Consider the following 18,914-nt stretch of genomic DNA (forward strand, 5'->3'; position numbering starts at 1 on the left):
TATATTGTGGGAGCCAATATTGCTTTCGCCAACTGCCTAGCATCAGAGGGGGTCAACGGCGCTGCATGCACAGCGTCTAGCAGCAATCCTACCCCTTCATCCTTTAGCCCCTTTTCCCTAATTTCTTGCCATAAACTCCGCACTAGTTTGGCATCTATTGGCGTCCACTCCACCCCTCCTCCTGGAGCTAGTCAGACAGGGAATATCCGGGGCATCTCTATTCTTACTCCATCGAGGCTACAATCTCTGGCTATCAGCCGCCAGTTAGGTAACTCGACTGACTGTCGCTGGGGCGCACCCCTCGTTAAGAGTCCTGTCTGCCTCCGAGTCACTTCCCCATTTGCGCGCATAGCCTGCTGCAGCTGCCGCAGCACATCCTCAGTGGGCCCCTCCGGAGCTGCAGCGCCCCGGACCTCCCCTTTTGGCGGTCCCTCTTCTCCCTCCTTCTGACTGGTCCTCCGAGTCCCTGCTGCCTTATGCCTCTTTTTTGCGCGCTGCAGGCAATCTGCCCCATCTTCCCACATGTGGACATCGGTTTCTCCCCCAACCTCTGATTCGCTGCCACTCGAGCTTGATCTATACCCATCCTGTCCTCCCCTCCAGGCACCCCAATCCTCCTCCTCAACCGACTCCCATCTCAAGGGTTGCCCCGGGAGCCAGTCTCGAGGGTCGGGCAGAGGGCGGTGCCGCTGCCGGCGCCACTCATCCTTCGCCTTCCACTCCGTCACTCCCGCTGCGCCCGCCGCCACGTCCCCCTCCCCGCACGCAGGTACCCGCGCCTGTGCCAAATCATCCCAGTGGTATGCAGGGGGCATTCCAAAGGTCCTGCTGGCTCAACAGGGAACACCGCCACTTCCCGATCCACCTCTTTGGGAGCCTCAGACTGAGTCGCTGGCCAGGCTACTCCGTCCGAACTCTCCGTTTCTTCCCCATCCCCCGCGATGCTTGCCCCTGTCTGCGTCCCCACTGCCCATCCTGGGTCTATTTCCGGGCTACTGTCGCCTGTAGCATCGTGCAGGCACAGCCGTGCCTGCCGCCACGTCTCCTGATCATCCTGAGCTTTCAATAGTAACTGGTGTATCTTTCCCCAGAGCTGTATGTACTGGGGTTTTCCCATCATAGCCCTTTCGGCTAACTCCTCTTTAATTCTCGCCCAATTATCTTTATTAAATATGTCTGCGGGACTCCGTATGAGCCCCTGCGTAATCATCCATCGGATGGCCTTTGAGGTAGGCGTCTTCGATATCGAAGTACCATATTCCTTCCCCAATCCCTTCAGTACCTTTACGACTGAATCCATGGCGTGCCCACCGTCCTGCGGCTCCCCGTCCCGCCCCTGCGTGCCCCAAGCTATCTTTTCCCCCTGGCGAACTTGCCATGCCGCCCCGCTGATCACGTCGGGGCCACCACTTGTTGCTGTACGCTTCTACGGGAGAACTTATCTTGGGCCGCATGTCTCTGGGACACAGGGCTCTACCCACCCTGGGGACAGTGATGCACAGACATCAATATGATGGATACAAAATGTCCGTTTATTTAACTGCGTCACACGCTTATATAGCTCTTGCGCTTCCTGTTCCTGCCACTCCTATGGGGAGGAGTCTATCTTTCCATCACATCCCGTGATCTTCCGGTCGCCGATCCCTGTCTATTCCCCTACACCTACCCACTGCACAGACCACTTGTCTGGGCCATAACACATTAATTTCTCCAGGAGGAGCCTGTGGGGGACCGTATCAAAGGCCTTGGAGAAGTCCAGGTAGACAATGTCCACTGCCCGCCCCATGTCAACCAGGCAAGTCACTTTGTCATAGAAGGCCACCAGATTTGTCAAGCAAGATTTAGTGAAGCCATGTTGGCTTTTCCCAATCGCGTGCTTCATTTGACTTGTAATGGCCCCCAGGAGGATTCATTCCATAACTTTCCCAGGGATTGAAGTAAGGCTGATGGGCCTATAGTTACCCGGATCCTCTCTCGAGCCCTTCTTGTAGATAGGGGTAACATTTGCCTTCCTCCAGTCCTCTGGGACATCCCCCATTCTCCACGACTTCTCAAAGATTATGGAGAGTGGCCTCGCAATGATGTCAGCCAGCTCTCTCAACATCCTCGGGTGGATGGCATAAGGGCCCATCGATTTGTAGGGGTCAAGCTCCTGTAATAATTCACGTGGATCAACTGGGAATTTTGTTCCCGAAGCCTGGGACCCAACAGTGCTGGTAAAGACAGAGGTGAAGAAAGTGTTGATGACCTCTGCCTTTTCAGCATCATTGGTGACTGACTCTCCTATTCTGTTTAACAGTGGGCCTATGTTTTCCTTCTTTTTCTGCTTGTGGTTGACATACCTGAAGAAACCTTTCTTGTTATTTTTCATGTCTACATCCAGTTTCAGTTCAGGCTGGGCTTTTGCTTTTCTAACTGCATCTCTGCACGCTCTGGCAATGTCGTTGTAGCTCTCGATAGATAATCCTCCACTTCTCCATCTCTGGTATGCTTCCCTTTTGGATTTGAGTAGACCCAGGAGGTCATGGTTGAGCCATGGGGGCTTCTTGCTCTGCTTACTTCCCTTTCCTTTGTAGGGGATAAATTGGCTTTGTGCTTCCAATAGAGAGTTCTTGAAGAACTCCCAGCACTCACTAGCTCCTTTGTCTTCCATGGAAGCTTCCCATCGAATCCCTCCCAACTGAGCCCTGAGTGAACTGAAGTTTGCTCTTCTAAAATCCAGAACCCTTGTCTTAGAACTGACCTTCAGCATGCTCAGCAGGTTCCCGAACTCCACAATATTGTGATCACTGCAGCCAGTTGATGGAAAAGGGCTGCAAAGTGGTTTAGGAGAACAGGGCTGAGATGGGCTCCCCCATCGTTGTTTAAATGTTTCATGGTCACTGCCACGCAACAGCCCTTATTGCAACCTGCCTCTATGGTCCTCTGTGCAGGCACAGCAAAAACAGCTCAGGTTGTCCCAAACAACACATAAACACAGGCCTTGGAGACTGCAGCTCGCCCGTCTGCTTGTACAATCCCCATTCAACATCCTCTCACCCTAATGAAGCCTCTCATTAATTGCTGAGTGACATGAGCTGGCATAGCTGGAGCACAGGCTTGTACACACACCCGTGGTCCCTAACACTGAGCAGAGCATCTCCTCTCATGCACACCACAGGGGGAAAAAACGTGCAGCCCGATGCACCCAAAAAAAGCCAAGGTGGGAATCCTTCCAGAGCCTAGACACAGCATTCAACAGAAAAATACCACTTACAACTGGCAATAACCAGCATTTATCAGCATGTTTACGTCAGGGCTGAAGCAATGCTGAGTGGTGGGGATGGCGAGCAGAGCGAGCTAGTGACAGGATACAGCCAGGCAGCCTGGACCCATCACAGGAGAGAGACAGCTGTTTATACAGCACTGACTGAGGGTTTTTTCCTGCAACCCTTTTCCACTACCTTTGGGGGGAGGGAAAAGTTTTGTTGAAGCTGATGTTTCACAGGAATGTGTTGAATTCAGCAATATTTTCTAAGGAGGAAGGAGAAACACTTTGGCAGTATTGCTACACTTAAATCCGTCTTTTTGCTTTTGTACTTTGCACTATGTCTTAATTATGGCTTTATTCTCATGCACAGCATTCAAGGGTGTATTTATGATTTTTGGATCATCAAACAAACAAAAAGAGCCAAACCATACTGGAAGAAAATGTTTTCTGAGATTTAATGGTCCCAGTTTCACTCCTCCCCTCCCAGGCTCTCATGCACATGGAGGGACGGGTGGCCCCAGCAGCCTGGTGTGATGTTTCCCACCCAGCCCAGCTCTTCCTCCCCAAACCACCCCATTTCTTAGAGTTTTGGGCCTAGCTCTGTGCATGTGCCAGGAAAGGGCACTGGAGGAAACTCAGCTTTGGTCTGAAGGAGTCGGAAAGGATGGAGAATGAATGGCCGACAGGAATAGCTCGCCCTCAAATCCTGCACTAAAAGCAGGGGTTGCATCTCATGTCTCAACAACATTTTTGGGATGCTCAGCCGTTTGCAGGGCTTATGCCTGAGCAAAACCCCTGCACTGCCAAGGGCAGAGAGGGTTTGGCCAGTACCTGAACTTCAAGACAATTATTGTGGTTTTGGCCATCGGCCAGGCACCTTGATTTGCTCACCCATCCCTTCTCCCCCACCATCATCCCAGCCAGCTCCTATTGTTACCGAAAAACGCAGTAAAATCAGAAACAACTCGTTAACACCAATTTAGTATTAAAGAGCAGGCATTCTTTATTCACGGCGCCGGATGCACGGGGGATCGCTCCTCCTAATGTGCATACCTTACACACCTTTCCCATACAATTTATAGATAAAAAATTTACTTATTCATACATATTCATTATTGTCCTTTCTACTGATTGGTACAAACTTGCTCGTTCCACATGCAGATTACTGCGCAAACTCAGTTGTCTTCTTCTATTGTTCTCTTTTGAGTAGGTGGTATTACTTGGGTCGGTGGTCCGTGAGTCGGTGGTCGCGATCTCCCCCTGCCGGAATTACCTTTTACCCATTTGGCTCTCAGTCTCGGCAATCCTGGCCAGTTTTCTCAGTCCACTACACGAAACTACATTTTGTCATCCTTTTCTGACAGAAGCACATTGTCCATTGTTTCTTTCACATTAATGATTACCTAGGGACTAAAATGCAGATCAAAGAATACACTGATTGGTATACTCCATGTCCCCAGACTTAACGTCCAGTTGGATAGGGCTGTACAAGGAGTATAGCAACATCCATGGTTGGTTAATTCTATCGCTCTGGTTACATTTCCCCCCTTTGGAAGTTTTGAAATAATCATCTTTTCAATACTTCCATCTTAGATCTACAATATTCCACTATATCAGTTTAGTGTTTGGTTCATCTTCTTAACTTTTTCATTTGATTGTGGTTTCTAGGGCGTATGCAGGTCTCATTTTATACATAAAATTTTATTAATTTGTTGAACTACATCTGCAAAAAAATGTGGTCCTCTATCAGAGGACATTCCCATTGGCACTCTAAATCTTGGTATTATTTTTTTCAGCAATATTTTATTTCTTTAGCTTTGTTGGTGCAGCAAGAGAAAGATTTTGGCCATCTAGAAAATTTGTCAATCAGCATTAACAAATACTTATATCTATTTTGTCTGGGTAACTTAATTTGTTATTAATTCTTTGAGAGAATTTTTTGTTTTGTTTTGTTATTCTTAAAGGTGGGGTTTTTTTTTGTTTAGGGGATTATTTCTAGGACAGATTAGATAGTTATTATGGATTTAAATATTCTTGTCATGCCTACATACACTATAGATGTTTTTAAACGCAAAACGATAGTATCTACATCCCAGTGTGTTTGCTCATGCTTTTCTTTTGGAAGTTTTGTCATAACTTTTGGGGTTATTATTATCTGGGTGGTTGGGTTTTTTTGTTTGTTTGTTTTTTTGGTGTTATTCACTATCCTTTTGTATTTTGTGAGGCTTCCAATTGTTCTGTTAATTGCTCATCCAGTTTATTATATCTCGGTTTTAACTCTGGAATTTTTATCTGTTTTACTGGTACTAGTGCAAGGATACCTTGCTCTGCAGTCCTCTTTGTAGCTTTATCTGTCAATCGTTTACTTATGTTTACAGCCGTTTGGCCGAATTGATGAGCTTTGCAATGCCTTACCACCACTTCTTTCGGTTTCTGCACATCTTCCAGAAGTTGGAAAATTTCTTCTTTATGTTTTATTGATGATTCTTGGGCTGATAGCAGTTCTTTTTCCTTCGAAAAAGCTCCATGATTATGGATTACACAAAATGCATATTTGGAATCAGTCTAAATATTTATGTTTTGTCCTTTTGCCATTCGCAGAGCTTGCTTCAATGCTACCAATACTGCTTTCTGTGCTGAGGTGTTTGCAGGCAGCACCCCTGACTCCTTTCCCTCGGCGGTGATAACGACAGCATATCCGGCCGTTCACTTCTCTTCTCGCCCAAAGCTTCTTCCATCTGTAAACAATTCCAGATCAGGATTTTCCAGAGGTTTACGTCTCAGGTCCGGTCTGCTGGAATAGACTTGTTCAATAGTTAGCAAGCAATCATGTTCTAAATTGTCCGTAAGATTTTTTGTTGTTAAAAACATAGCAGGATTCACTATAGCAGTAGTCTTCGACTCCACATCATCTTGTTGTAACAAAACAACTTGATATTTCAACATTCTGCTAGGAGATAGCTAATGACCCCCCTTTTGTTCTAGAACAGTCACTATCATGTGCAGGACATATACTGTAATTTTTTTTCTATTGTTAACTTTCGGGCTTCCTGGATCAGTAATGCTGTTGCTGCCACTGCCCATAAACATTCAGGCCATTCTTTATTCACATTATCAAGTTGTTTGGAGAAGTAGCTCACAGGTCTCTTCCAGGTTCCCAGTCGCTGTGTTAGCACTCTAAGTGCTAAATGTGGTCTTTCATAGACAAACAACTCAAAAGGTTTAGTTAAATTAGGTAGGCTTAATGCAGGGGCCATCATCAAGACTCTTTTAAGTTCTTTGAATGCTATTTGGCATTCGGGCATCCAGGTTAAATATTTATCTTTTGATTCTTTCAATGCTTCATATAATGGTTTTACATACAGTCTATAGTTCAGAATCCAGAGCTGACACTATTTAATTATTTTCAGAAAAGCTCTCAGTTCCTTCAGGCTGCTAGGGTCAGGAATTTGACAAATAGTTTTTTTTTCCTTTCATTTTCTAATTGTCTTTGAGATATTTCAAATCTTAAATAAATCATTGCTTTTTTCTTATTTGGGTTTTGTTTCTGGAAACTCTGTATCTTCTTTGGCCCAGAAAATTTAAAAATTTTAAAATTTTTTCTTTATTTTCTGCTGCTATCAGAATGTCATCTACATACTGTAATAATATGCCTCTCTCGGTTCTGTTTTTCTATATCTCTAATTTTTTTAAAATTTTATTTTATTTTTTTTTTTTGCTAGCTCTGAGTCTCAAATATCATAGGACTATTTTTAAATCTTTGTGGAAGTACAGTCCATGTTAGCTGTGTCTTTCGTTCTGTGGTGGGGCTTTTCATTCAAAAGCAAATATGCTTTAGCTTTTTATGTCCAGAGGTATGCAAAAGAAGGCATCTTTTAAATCTAGTACAGTAAACCATTTATGCTCCTCTTTTAAAGAGGTCAGTAAGGTGTATGGATTAGCTACTACTGGATGTATATCTTGGACTATCTGATTTATAGTCTATAAATCTTGAACTAGTTAATTATTATTTTTTTTGCCTCCAGATTCCTTTACTGGTAATATAGGAGTATTATATTCTGATTCACATTCTACTAAAAGCTCATATTTTAAAAAATTTTATAATTAACTTCTCTAATTCTTTTCAAGCCTCTCACTTAATAGGGTATTGTTTTTGTCTTACCGGCTTGGCTCCAGGTTTTAACGTTACTTTTACTGGCTCTGCCAATTTAGATCGCTCCGGAGCTCCGCTCACTCAAACCAAAGGAATGGCTACATTTTCCACTTCTTCGGGAATCTGTTCTTCCCTGGAGGAATCCTGTAACATAAACATTCTCGCCTTTCTGGCTTTTGATTCTGTTATTAGTAATTTAATCTCTCTGTCTTTAAAAGTTATTTGAGCATCTAATTTACTTAATAGGTCTTGTCATAACAGAGGCAGTGGACATTTAGGCATATACAGAAATTGGTGAGTTGCTCATTGCTTCTCCAGTTTAAACTTTAATGGCTCTAAGAAAGACTAATTTTTCTTTACCCTGTCGCGCTAACAACATCTACTGATTTATTACTAAATTCCTCTTTACATGTATTCAATACCAAATAAGTGGCTCCTGTATCTACCAAAAATTCTATTTCTTCATTTCCTAGCTTCAGTGTAACCAGGTGTTCAGCTAGGGTTGATTCCCCTGGTGTCTTTCATGTCAAGCTACTTAAGCATTTTACTCAAATTTCTAGGTTCAGGTTCTTCTAGTTTCTGAAGTTTTTTTACAATATTTGGGGCTGATTGTCCCATGAATATAGAGGCCAATTGAATTGCTTTTTCTGGTTTTTCTGGGTCCAAATTAGTATATTTTCTGACAGTCACCTTCAGTCTTTCTATAGAGGCTGAAGGGGACTCATTTAATTTGTCTTACTTCATAAATTTTGACCAATTTATTGCTTTTGGCATTGCATGTCTTACTCCAAATAAAATCTATCTCTGATATCTAGTCAACATTCCCCTGGGTCCTGGCTGATTAGGGGCCCACTCGGGATTTGTAGATGAAAAATTCTTATTCATTGTTCTCTGTAAATTCCCATTAGCATGTGCTCCTGCACCTGCCTTCTGGCTGTATTCCATGCCATTTTCTTGTCAGTTTCAGCAAGCAAAGTATCCAGTATCACTAGTAGAACAATACTTTGTCTTCCATGGAAGCTTCCCATCGAATCCCTCCCAACTGAGCCCTGAGTGAACTGAAGTTTGCTCTTCTAAAATCCAGAACCCTTGTCTTAGAACTGACCTTCAGCATGCTCAGCAGGGTCCCGAACTCCACAATACTGTGGTCACTGCAGCCAAGGCTATCGCTAACCGAGATATTACAAAGCAGGCTTTCTTGGTTTGTGAATAGCAAGTCCAGCAGTACCTCATTCCTGGTTGGCACATCTAACATTTGTATCAGGAAACAGTCTTCTATACATTCCGGAACTTGGTGGATGAGATGCGAGCTGCCGTATTGTTCTTCCACCAGATGTCTGGGTAGTTGAAGTCCCCAATCAGGACCAGGTTCTGTTGGCCAGAAGCTTGCTTTAGTGCCCCAAATATCGCTTCGTCGGCATTGTCATCGTGGTTAGGAGGTCAATAGCAGATACCCACCATGAGGTCCTGCTTGGAGACGACCCCTCTGACTTTAACCCAGAGGCATTTGATAGAGCAGTCGCAATCACCATAGTTGACTTCGATACATTCGAGGTTTCCCTTAATGTAGAGTGCAACTCCTCCACCTCTTCTACCCTGCCTGTCCTTACGAAAGAGCCTGTAACCGTCCACTGTGATCCCCCAGTTGTTTCAGTTGTCCCACCATGTTTCAGTTACTCCTATGATGTCTTACATACTTTCTTACATACTGTGGAAGGGGATAGAGTACCTGTAGTGCATGTAAAAAATATGATGGGTGTGCTGGTTTTGGCTGAGAAGGGGTTAATTCTCTTCACTGTGGGGGTCAGCTACCTTTCCAGCTTTCCGCGCTCTGCCCCACTGGTGGGAGGCTGGGAGGGGCGGGGCCACGGCCGGGGCAGCTGACCCCGACTAGCCAATGGGATGTTCATTCCATACCATGTGACACCATGACCAGTATATTAAGGGGGGCAGTTTACGGCTTGGGGAGGTGTGGTGTTGGTTTGCTGGGTGGTAAGTGGTTGTGCCGCGTGTGTTTTGTTTCGGTGGTTCATCCCCCTCCCTCCCCCCTCTCCTGGTTTTGCACTTCTCGTTGTTTTCATTTCCGTTGCATTTTTGTTGTTGTGTTTTTATTTATTTAATTATTAAACTGTTCTTATCTCAACCCATGAGTGTTACTCTTCTGATTCTCTCCCCCATCCCACCGGTGGGGGAGTGAGTGAGCATCTGTGTGGGGCTGAGTTGCCGGCTAAACCACAACATGGGGAAAACAGTCTGGGTTCTTCCTGCCTCCGGCAAAGGCAAACCCATTCGTGGGATTACTTTCGCTCGAGGACCTGGGTACACTTGGTGGGTGATGCGGGAGGATGGAGAAGTCTGATGTGTGCCTCAAGGGGATGATTTTGGGCGAAAACAGCCAATGAACTGTGATTCACCACAGCACTAAAAGTCTGCTTGAAGGACCTGCAGAGGAACCAAAATCAAACAAATTTCAGATGATCTCATAAATGTAGCTGAAAGGTCATAATATCAAGGAAGAGGTCATGTGCAGCACTGCAAGCCTTTGCTAAATAGCAGCTGAAGACTAGTCCATCCTCTCCGAAGGGCCAAGAGCTATAAAGGCTCCAAGTCCCTTTTGCCACACATTCAAACTTGTGTCTAAAAATGGTACAAGCTCCCTATGAAAGAGAGATTTAACATCAGGAACAGCAAAATCAAGGGAAAATGGCTGGTCAGTGAGGTATGTGAAAATGAATTTAGATTTTTTTTTAAAAGCCAAAAGAGATTTGTAGATTGTGTGGCTAGCGTTAATTAATTTGGCATTTTGCCAAGTATCATCATCTCGGTTTAATCAGCAGCTGTGAAACAGAACAGAGTCCATCTGCCAGCCTCCTCTCCTGGCTTCCTGTCCTCAATGGATGGACAGCCCTTTTGAAAAATGAGTTTCTGGGGGTGGAGGAAAGCTTGAGCCAGTCTGAGATTGATTAACTGCTTGTTTAGGCCCCCAACAAGGTGCAAACGGTCAGTCAGGCTATGGTCTGCTGTGTGGTTGCATCTGCTTGGCCATTTCTGGATGTCCTTTAGGTACATCACCACATCCTGTATTTGTTTGAAAATCTGGTCTTTTAAAGGCTTCATCTGACATAAAAGTTGCCCATGTAAATTTCATCTGGGAAAAGCAGAGTCAAAGTATCAGTTTAACCGGGGGTTAGACTCTTGTGGAAATAGCTAAAAAAGGCTGCAGGCTTCTCCCCAAGGTCACCAAACTTCTCCTAATAGTATTGTGCTAATTAACTGGCAAATGCCTTGGCTCTTGTGCTGGCATGGATGGCTGGTCTAACTGGGTTCAGTAATTTACCCTAGACCGATTTCTGGTGTCTGACACTTGGTCTCCCACAACCTCCAGAGGTCCAAGAGCAGGAGTTTGAGGAGCAGCTGAACCTCACACCCATTAAAACCACTAAAAGCCCATACATGACACACTGTAAACATAAAATAACCCATCAGCATGAGAGAAAACTCACCTCATATGTGGCAGGCAGTGACTGATCCTGAAAACATGGGTGGATGCATCAGTTAAGTTAAAACGTGCCTGGTGTGCAAAAAGCCCTGGGGACACATGCTTTCCCTGCTACAGCATCCCCCTTTCCTCCCTACAGCTCACCTGACTCCAGTCATTGCCACTATTTGTATTTATGGGGCACTTAACCAGCCCTATAAACAACAATTTACAGGTTGTTCTGCAACCTGTAACTGAAAATAGCTTCTTTGTTTTGTCATCTCTGTGAAGAGCACAGAGGGAGCTGAATTCCCTCTGAATGCCAATTTTTGTTTCTCAGCAGCAAGGCTGGTTTTGGCAAGCAAGATAACAGTGGCAGCCTGGTACTGCTGATGGGCTTCTCAAAGTGCGTTTGCTGGTCCTGCGTAGCCTCCCTACTTGCTGTGTACCTGCTGTGCTTGCTGGTTATGCTGAATGGCAGTGTGTAGGTTTCCAAGGTAGATGTAATAAAAACAACATCCATGTGAGAGAGGAGAAATGTTTCTGTCTGTCTGAGTGGGCTCAGCAAAATCACTGTCAGGAATGGTAAAAATCACAATGGGAGGTCAGCTCATGTCCCAGCTGGGCGGTTTTCTCCTGTGCATGATGGGAGGAGGTAATTCTTTTTGAAAGAAAATAGTGAAGAAAGATCAACTTGACTGCCACTGCCTTGGTAACCCTCCTTTCGGGTGTTTTAAGGTCACATGGTTTGGCTTGTCCCCTCCTGAGGAGCACTTCCTTCTCCCAGCACCTTCCCCAGGTCCCTGATGCTCTCCATCCTGCGAGGTGCCCATCATGTCCAACCAAGGGTTTGATGTTTTGTGAGGACTCTGGACCCAGCCCAGTTTCCTACCCTGTGCTACTCAGTTTAGCTCTGCCTGAACTAGTTTGATGGGAGCAGACTGCTGGAGGTTGTGTTTTGCTTGAAGGAAAGAGCAGGCTTTGCTGCCGGGGTCCCTCTCCTCCTCCCCTGCATCTGTCACTGAAATTGGGAATAAACCTCGTAACACCAATGTAGTGTTAAAAGGCAGGCTTTCTTTATTCACGGCGCCGGATGCACGGGGGATCGTTCCTCCTAACGTGCATACCTTACACACCTTTCCCTTGTGATTTATATAGACCAAAAATATACATATTCATCTTATCCATACATATTCGATATTATTCTCTTCGGTGATTGGCACAAACTTGCTCGCTTCACATGTAAATTACTGCGCAGGCTCAGTTGTCCTCTTCCATTGTACTCTTTTGAGTAGGTGGTATTACTTGGGTCGGTGGTCCGTGAGTCGGTGGTCGCGATCTCCCCCTGCCGGAATTACCTTTTACCTTCTTGGCTCTTAATCTTGGCAGTCTTGGCTAGTTTTCTCAGTCCACTACACGAAACTACATTTTGTCATCCTTTTCTGACAGAAGCACATTGTCTATTGTTTCTTTCACATTAATGATTACCTAGGGACTAAAATGCAGATCAAAGAATACACTGATTGGTATACTCCATGTCCCCAGACTTAATGTCCAGTTGGATAGGGCTGTACAAGGAGTATAGCAACATCCATGGTTGGTTAATTCCATCACTCTGGTTACACATCCTCCTCATCTGCTCAAGCCCCTCATTCCTCCCATGGCAGCTGGAGAAGACATGAAACTAGGGGTTGCAGGTTTGCATATGGGCCTCCCTTATCACCTGGCTTGGTTCATTCTGGATTTGTTGGTAGTTTCTAGTTTTTAATATTCACATGGATTAATCTTTTGGCTCTGCAACAGCTTTTCTGTTTGAGGTAGCTGGGTTTGTGTCTCTAAACTAGTTTAATTACTGACACCCTATTGCCTTTAAATCTAAAGGAAAAAAAAGCCATTCATTGATGGCAAGCACAGGCAGTGCAGACCCACCACTGCCGTCTTTCCTGCAGACAGACTGAAGCCAGTGTATGTGGGTTTGCAGCAGACACAACTGGCACCGGCCTGATGTTAAACAAATGCTTCCCAACCTTGGACCATGCCTCATGTTTTCTCCAGAGACCCAGCTGTGGGAGCTGGATTATGTCTTATGCAAAAGAGAGGTGGGAAGACCTTGTTGGTGGTGGTGGTAGCTTTGGATGCAGTGTTGAAATTTATCCACCTAAAAATTCCTGCAATGGCCTCATTGCAACAGAAGGATGCTTCTTCCTTGGGTGCTGTGCTGGTTCTGGCTGAGAAGGGGTTAATTCTCCTCACTGTGGGGGTCAGCTACCTTTCCAGCTTCCCCCGCTCTGCTGCGTGGTGGCGGGCGGGGCTGGGAGGGGCAGGGCCATGGTGGGGGCGGCTGACCCTGACTGGCCAATGGCATGGTCATTCCATACCATGTGACACCATGACCAGTATATTAAGGGGGGGCAGTTTGCGGCTCGGGGGCGGTGGGCGGCTGCGTTGCATACAGTTTGTTTTGGTGGTTCGTTCCCCCTCTCCCCTCCCTTCCCCCCTCCCCTGGGGCTTTGCGCCTCTCGTTGTTCTCCTTTACATTGCATTTCTGTTGTTGTTTCTTTTAATTTTCATTATTAAACTGTTCTTATCCCAACCCACGAGCGTTACCCTTCTGATTCTCTCCCCCATCTACCGGTGGGGGAGTGAGCGAGCGACTGTGTGGGGCTGAGCGGCCGGCTAAACCACGACAGGTGCAATGCCATATTGTAACCAAAGTGATGAAATTAATCAACCAGAGATGATGTTATATTATGGAAACATGGAGTGTATGAATCAGTGTATCTGTTGTTCTATATTTTAGTCCCTAGGTAATCATTAATGTGAACAAAACAATAGACAATGTGCTTCTGTCAGAAAAGACATCCTACCTGGTTGCTGCTGGGCCACCTGCAGCCCTATTCTTGATAGAATAAGCAGGAACCTGGTTTCCTATTCCCATTGTGGTGGAAAAGCAAGTCTCCAGGGCTAAATGGATGGATCAGATGATCAAACCCTTTGGCCATGGTTCCCAAAACACTTTTATTAACCTTTTCCAATTGTTTTCCTAAGGATATAACATAATTTCATAAGTAATGATCTCCCAACTGGTTTAAATCCTCCCCTTGGTGCCTAATATGGTCTTCCATATAGTATCTCAAAAGGGCTCAAATTTTCTTTAGCCATAGGTTTTACACATATTCAAAGTAGTGCAATAGGTAGCACTTGGTACCAATAGTGGCTTGCTTTCTGGCATATCTTTGCTATTTGTTGTTTTATCATGTGATTCATTTTTTCTACTTGTCCACTGGCTTGTGGTCTGTAAGGTGTATGCAATTGCTTGCTGACTTGCTGCACTACTGCACAAAAATGTGTGTCCCTGCCTGATGAAATTATCGTAGGTACCCCAAAATAGGGGTATTATTTCATTTAATAGTACCTCAGTAACCTCCCTCACTTTATTTGTTCTACAAGAAAATGCTTCTGGCCATCCGGAAAAGGTGTCTGTGAGTACCAATAGGTATCTATACCCTCCTTTTCTTGGAAGTTCTGAGAAATCAATTTGCCAATGGTCCCCGGTATATTTCCTTTCCCAATATTCCCCAATTGTACCCGGTTACCTATATTAGGATTATTTTTCAAACATATTTTGAATTAAGGTTGGACTAGATGATACCTGAGGTCCCTTCTAACCTGTGATTCTGTGATATTTCACATTGCTGAGTCACCTGCTGGAGTGTAGTATATAAATTTCTCCCTATTAATTTCTGATTTAGAAGGGAGTCTGCCCCCCAATGTGTTCTATTATGTTCCTCTTTAACAATTCCCCATATTTGTTTGGCAGGAATTATAATTCAGCTGTCACTCAAATGGGCCCATCCCCTGGAGGGAACCCACCCTCCCATTTCTTTTATTAATTCTTTTTCAGCCTTAGAATATTCAATATTTTCTTGGTCACCTAGGCTCTTAATTCTATTATCTGGAATTAAGGCTAAAATTTCTTGCATTCTTTCCACTGCCTGTTTAGCCTCATAATCAGCCAATCTATTACCTTTTTCCTGTTCAGTGTTACCCTTTGGGTGTCCTCGACAGTGCATGATGGTGACTTTGGTTGGCAATCGGACTGCTTCTAATAAGCGCAGAATTTCCTCAGCATGCTTAATCTGCCTTCCTTGTGTAGTTAGTAGCTCTCATTCTTTCCAAATTGCTCCATGAGCATGGACAACTCCAAAGGCATATTTAGAATCTGTCCATATATTTATGTTTTTCCCTTTTGCCAGCTCCAGGGCCCTCGTCAGGGCAATAATTTCAGCCTTTTGAGCTGATGTTCCAGCAGGTAGTGACTGAGATTCAATTATTTCGTTCGCTGTTGTCACCGCGTATCCAGTCTTTCGAGTACCTTGTCGGACAAAGCTGCTTCTTTCCGTGAACCAGGAATCTTGTCCATCTTCCAGAGGTTCTTCTTTCAAATATGGTCTACTGGAGTACACAGTCTCTATAGTTTCAAGACAATCATGTGTTAATGGTTCAGAAGTCACTCCACTGAGGAAAGAAGCTGGGTTTGTAACACTGGTTACTTCAACAGTAACATCATCTGATTCAATTAAAATGGCCTGGTATTGTAGAAATCGGGATGGGGAAAGACAGTGATTCCCTTTCTGTTCCAACAGTGCTGATACTGTGATCTTTTGGCCTAAGGTGACTTTCTGGGCCTCCTGAATTTTCAAGACCACAGCCGCCACAGCTTGCAGGCACCCTGGCCACCCCTTGCTTACTTTGCCAAGCTGTTTAGAAAAACAGGCCACAGCTCTTCTGTAGGGTCCTAGCCATTGAGCTAGGACTCCCAGAGCTATACCTTGTCTTTCATGGGAAAACAGCCAGAAAGGTTTAGTCACATCAGGTAGGCCCAGGGCTGGGGCCTTCATTAGTTCCTTTTTAAGTGTCTTGAATGCATTTTGAGCTTCTGTGGACCAGACCAATCGAGTGGGGTTGTTTTTCAAAAGTTCATACAAAGGTTTTACTATTATTTCATAATTATAAATACATAACCAGCATCAACCTGTCATTCCCAAAATGGCCCTGAGTTCTTTTACCATCCGAGGGAGGAGGGTTCTGCAGATGGCTTCTTTTCATTCTGTTCCTAATTCCCGTTATCCTCCAGATAATTCATATCCAAGGTAGGTTACTTGTTGCCACGCCATCTGAGCTTTCTATTGAGAGACTTGATACCCATTTAGTCCCAGAAAGTTCAACAAACTGATAGTCCACTGTATACAATCAGGTTTTGTTTCATTTGCTATTAATAAGTCATCCACATACTGTAAAAGGACTCCCTCCCTGGAGGGAGGATCCCACGTTTCAAGTTCTCGTGCTAATTGATTTCCAAAGATTGTTGGACTATTTTTAAAACCTTGGGGTAACACTGTCCAGGTAAGCTGGGTTTTCCTACCAGTGGTAGAGCTTTCCCATTCAAATGCAAATAAATTTTAACTTTCTTTGGCTAAAGGCAAACAAAAGAATGTGTCTTTTAAATCTAATACTGTAAATCATACTTGATTATTTTGCAATTTAGTAAGTAAGGTATAAGGATTAGCTACCACAGGTAGCTTAATAATTTTGTTCACGTCTCTTAAATCTTGTACTACCCGATAAATTCCATCCGGCTTTTTTACCAGTAATATGGGGGTATTATATTATGATTCACATTCTAGTAATAGCCCATGCTGTAAATAGTTATTAATTGGTTTTTCTATTCCCTTCTGGTCTTCTAACTTCATTTTTCCAATGTCCTTCCTGATTCTTTCCTAGTCCCCCTCTATTTCCAAAGGGCCTTCCCCTTCCTTGTCCTCTAAATCCTCCTCTGTTTACCATTCCTCTCTGTTTACCATTCCTCTCTGTTCCAAGGCTGCCACCATAGCTGTTGCCATCACTTTCATCAATTTTCCTCTATCCACATTCTCCTGATTCCTAAAAGCTCTCCATGCCTCCTCAAGTAATTTCTCTAAGTTTCGTATTTCCGGTTCTTTTAACTTCTGTAGCTTCTTTCTTCTTAGATGATTGCCCCAAAAACAGAGAAACAAGTTGTTGTTGTCCCACATCCGAGGAGGGATCTAGGGTAGTGTATTTTTACATGGCATTTCTCAGTTGATCCAAAAAATTCAGTATTGGTCTCTTTCTGCCCCTGTTTGACAGCATATAATGCTGACCAATTTACAGCTTTTGCATTTTCTAATCCCAATTTTATCCAATCTCAGTATCTTTTTAATAATCTATAATCACGCTTGTCATTGGGGTCCCAATGGGGGTCAGTCAGGGGAATGTAATCGTCCACATTCCCTTGTAAGGTTCCCCCAGTAATTTGGGCCTGCACATGAGTTCGTGCAGTTTTAATACTAATTGGTTTTCTGTTTCCGTCATTTCCTCAAGATCAAATCTACATCTGTCCAATCAGGGTCCTGGTTTTTTATTATTAATTCAAATTGTTTTGCCACTCGAGAGGGGTCATCCCGGTATCCCCTAGCTACCTCTTTCCAGGCATCTAAATCAGTAGTGGAGAAGGGTACTTTTACTCTAGCCGGCCCTCCTGCCCCCATTACCTCTCATAATGGAGCCAGGAGTTGTGGAGCTTTCTTTGTTCTACTCCTGGTCCGTGCTGTAACAGGAGTAAAAGCACTTATTGCTCCTTCCTCCTCGCTGTTATCATCCATTTCAGATAACAATGATGGATGTGGGGGAGACAAATTAAGGGGTGGAGGGGGCAATCCCAAATCCTTGGGTTGATCCTCTATGTCCTCCCTTTTCTTTCTGGGGTTTGTTATTTTCAAACATCTCTGCCCAATACTACATGCTGAACAGCACACTCACTTTGCAGCTATGCTGCGTCTCAGTCACTCATTCATTCACCAGTCACACCAGAGTTAACTCAGTTCATTTTACTTAGTTATCACTTTTACAATGCCTGACGGGTATATCCAAATTCAGTGTCAACAAGCCAGTATCCGAGTTCAGTATCAATAAATCCATACCACCAGAAGTACAAAACTTATGCAGGTTACATAACTGTACCAATATCAAAAGTATATTACTGCAAAAGTACAAAGCTTAACCCACGCCCATACGCACGTACTAAATACCAGAGTACACCACTCACAACAAGTGTGCACGAAACCAGAAGTACAAACACTTATAAAGGTTTTGTACCCAGTACAGAACAACCAAAGTACACTACCCACGATGAGTGTGCATGTGCTGGTTTTGGCTGAGCTAGAGTTAATTCTCTTCACTGTAGTGCCTGTAGTAGTCAGGGACCTTTCCAGCTTCCCATGCTCTGCCACATGGGCAAGAGGCTGGGAGGGGTGGGGCCACAGCCAAGACAGCTGACCTCAACTGGCCAATGGGCTATGCATTCCGTACCTTGTGATGCCATGACCAGTATATTAACTGGGGGAGTTGGTGTATGTAGGTGGTTGGTTGTTTGTTCCTGCTTCCCCCTGCTGGGGGAAGCAACAAATTTTAGTCACAACAGTTCTAACTCTATAAGTCCTTGAAATGGACCATAGCTGCTGCTGCAGTGCTGGGAGAGAAAACAGGTCCCTGCATGGCACCTCCAACCAGTGCACAGTGATGGTCTAACCTCTGAAGTCCTTTAGGTTAATTAACTTAAGAGGTCCAGTGGCAACTTGCAGGAGCTCCACAGGTGCAAGCCCCTGTGCTGAGGGCTGCTCTTGGACTAGGTGGTGAGCTTGTGGGCTCAGGATAGGACCTTATAGTGTTGTACAGGGAGCTTGCTAACCTTGTTGCATTTGCTGCATCCCATGGACCCATCTACCAGGAGTGTTCTCTCTCTTAAGAGATAATAATTTTTTGTACCCTAGCATTTGTCAGACATTCCTGTCTTATGTATATTGTCACTTGGAAGAAGTGTCAGCTGCTGAATGGCTTCTGCCTTGTGGGGTGAGGGGCATTTTTTGGTGTGGTTTTTGAGTGGTCTCTGAAAAAATTGAGGGGGACTGTACAGTGTATTGGTTCCCTGGGTGGCAGGTACCACACATGCTGCA

The 18,914-nt window shown here is 44.6% G+C and overlaps 1 protein-coding gene across 1 annotated transcript in view; it reads left to right on the top strand.

The window, feature by feature from the left end:
• The window catches only part of LOC135310871 (E3 ubiquitin-protein ligase ARK2C-like), a 68,727-nt gene that overhangs the window by 22,198 nt on the left and 27,615 nt on the right, over positions 1-18,914 (top strand). The window lies entirely within an intron of this gene.

The sequence above is a fragment of the Phalacrocorax carbo genome, assembly GCF_963921805.1.
Source record: "Phalacrocorax carbo chromosome W unlocalized genomic scaffold, bPhaCar2.1 SUPER_W_unloc_4, whole genome shotgun sequence".
Taxonomy (NCBI): Eukaryota; Metazoa; Chordata; class Aves; order Suliformes; family Phalacrocoracidae; genus Phalacrocorax; species Phalacrocorax carbo.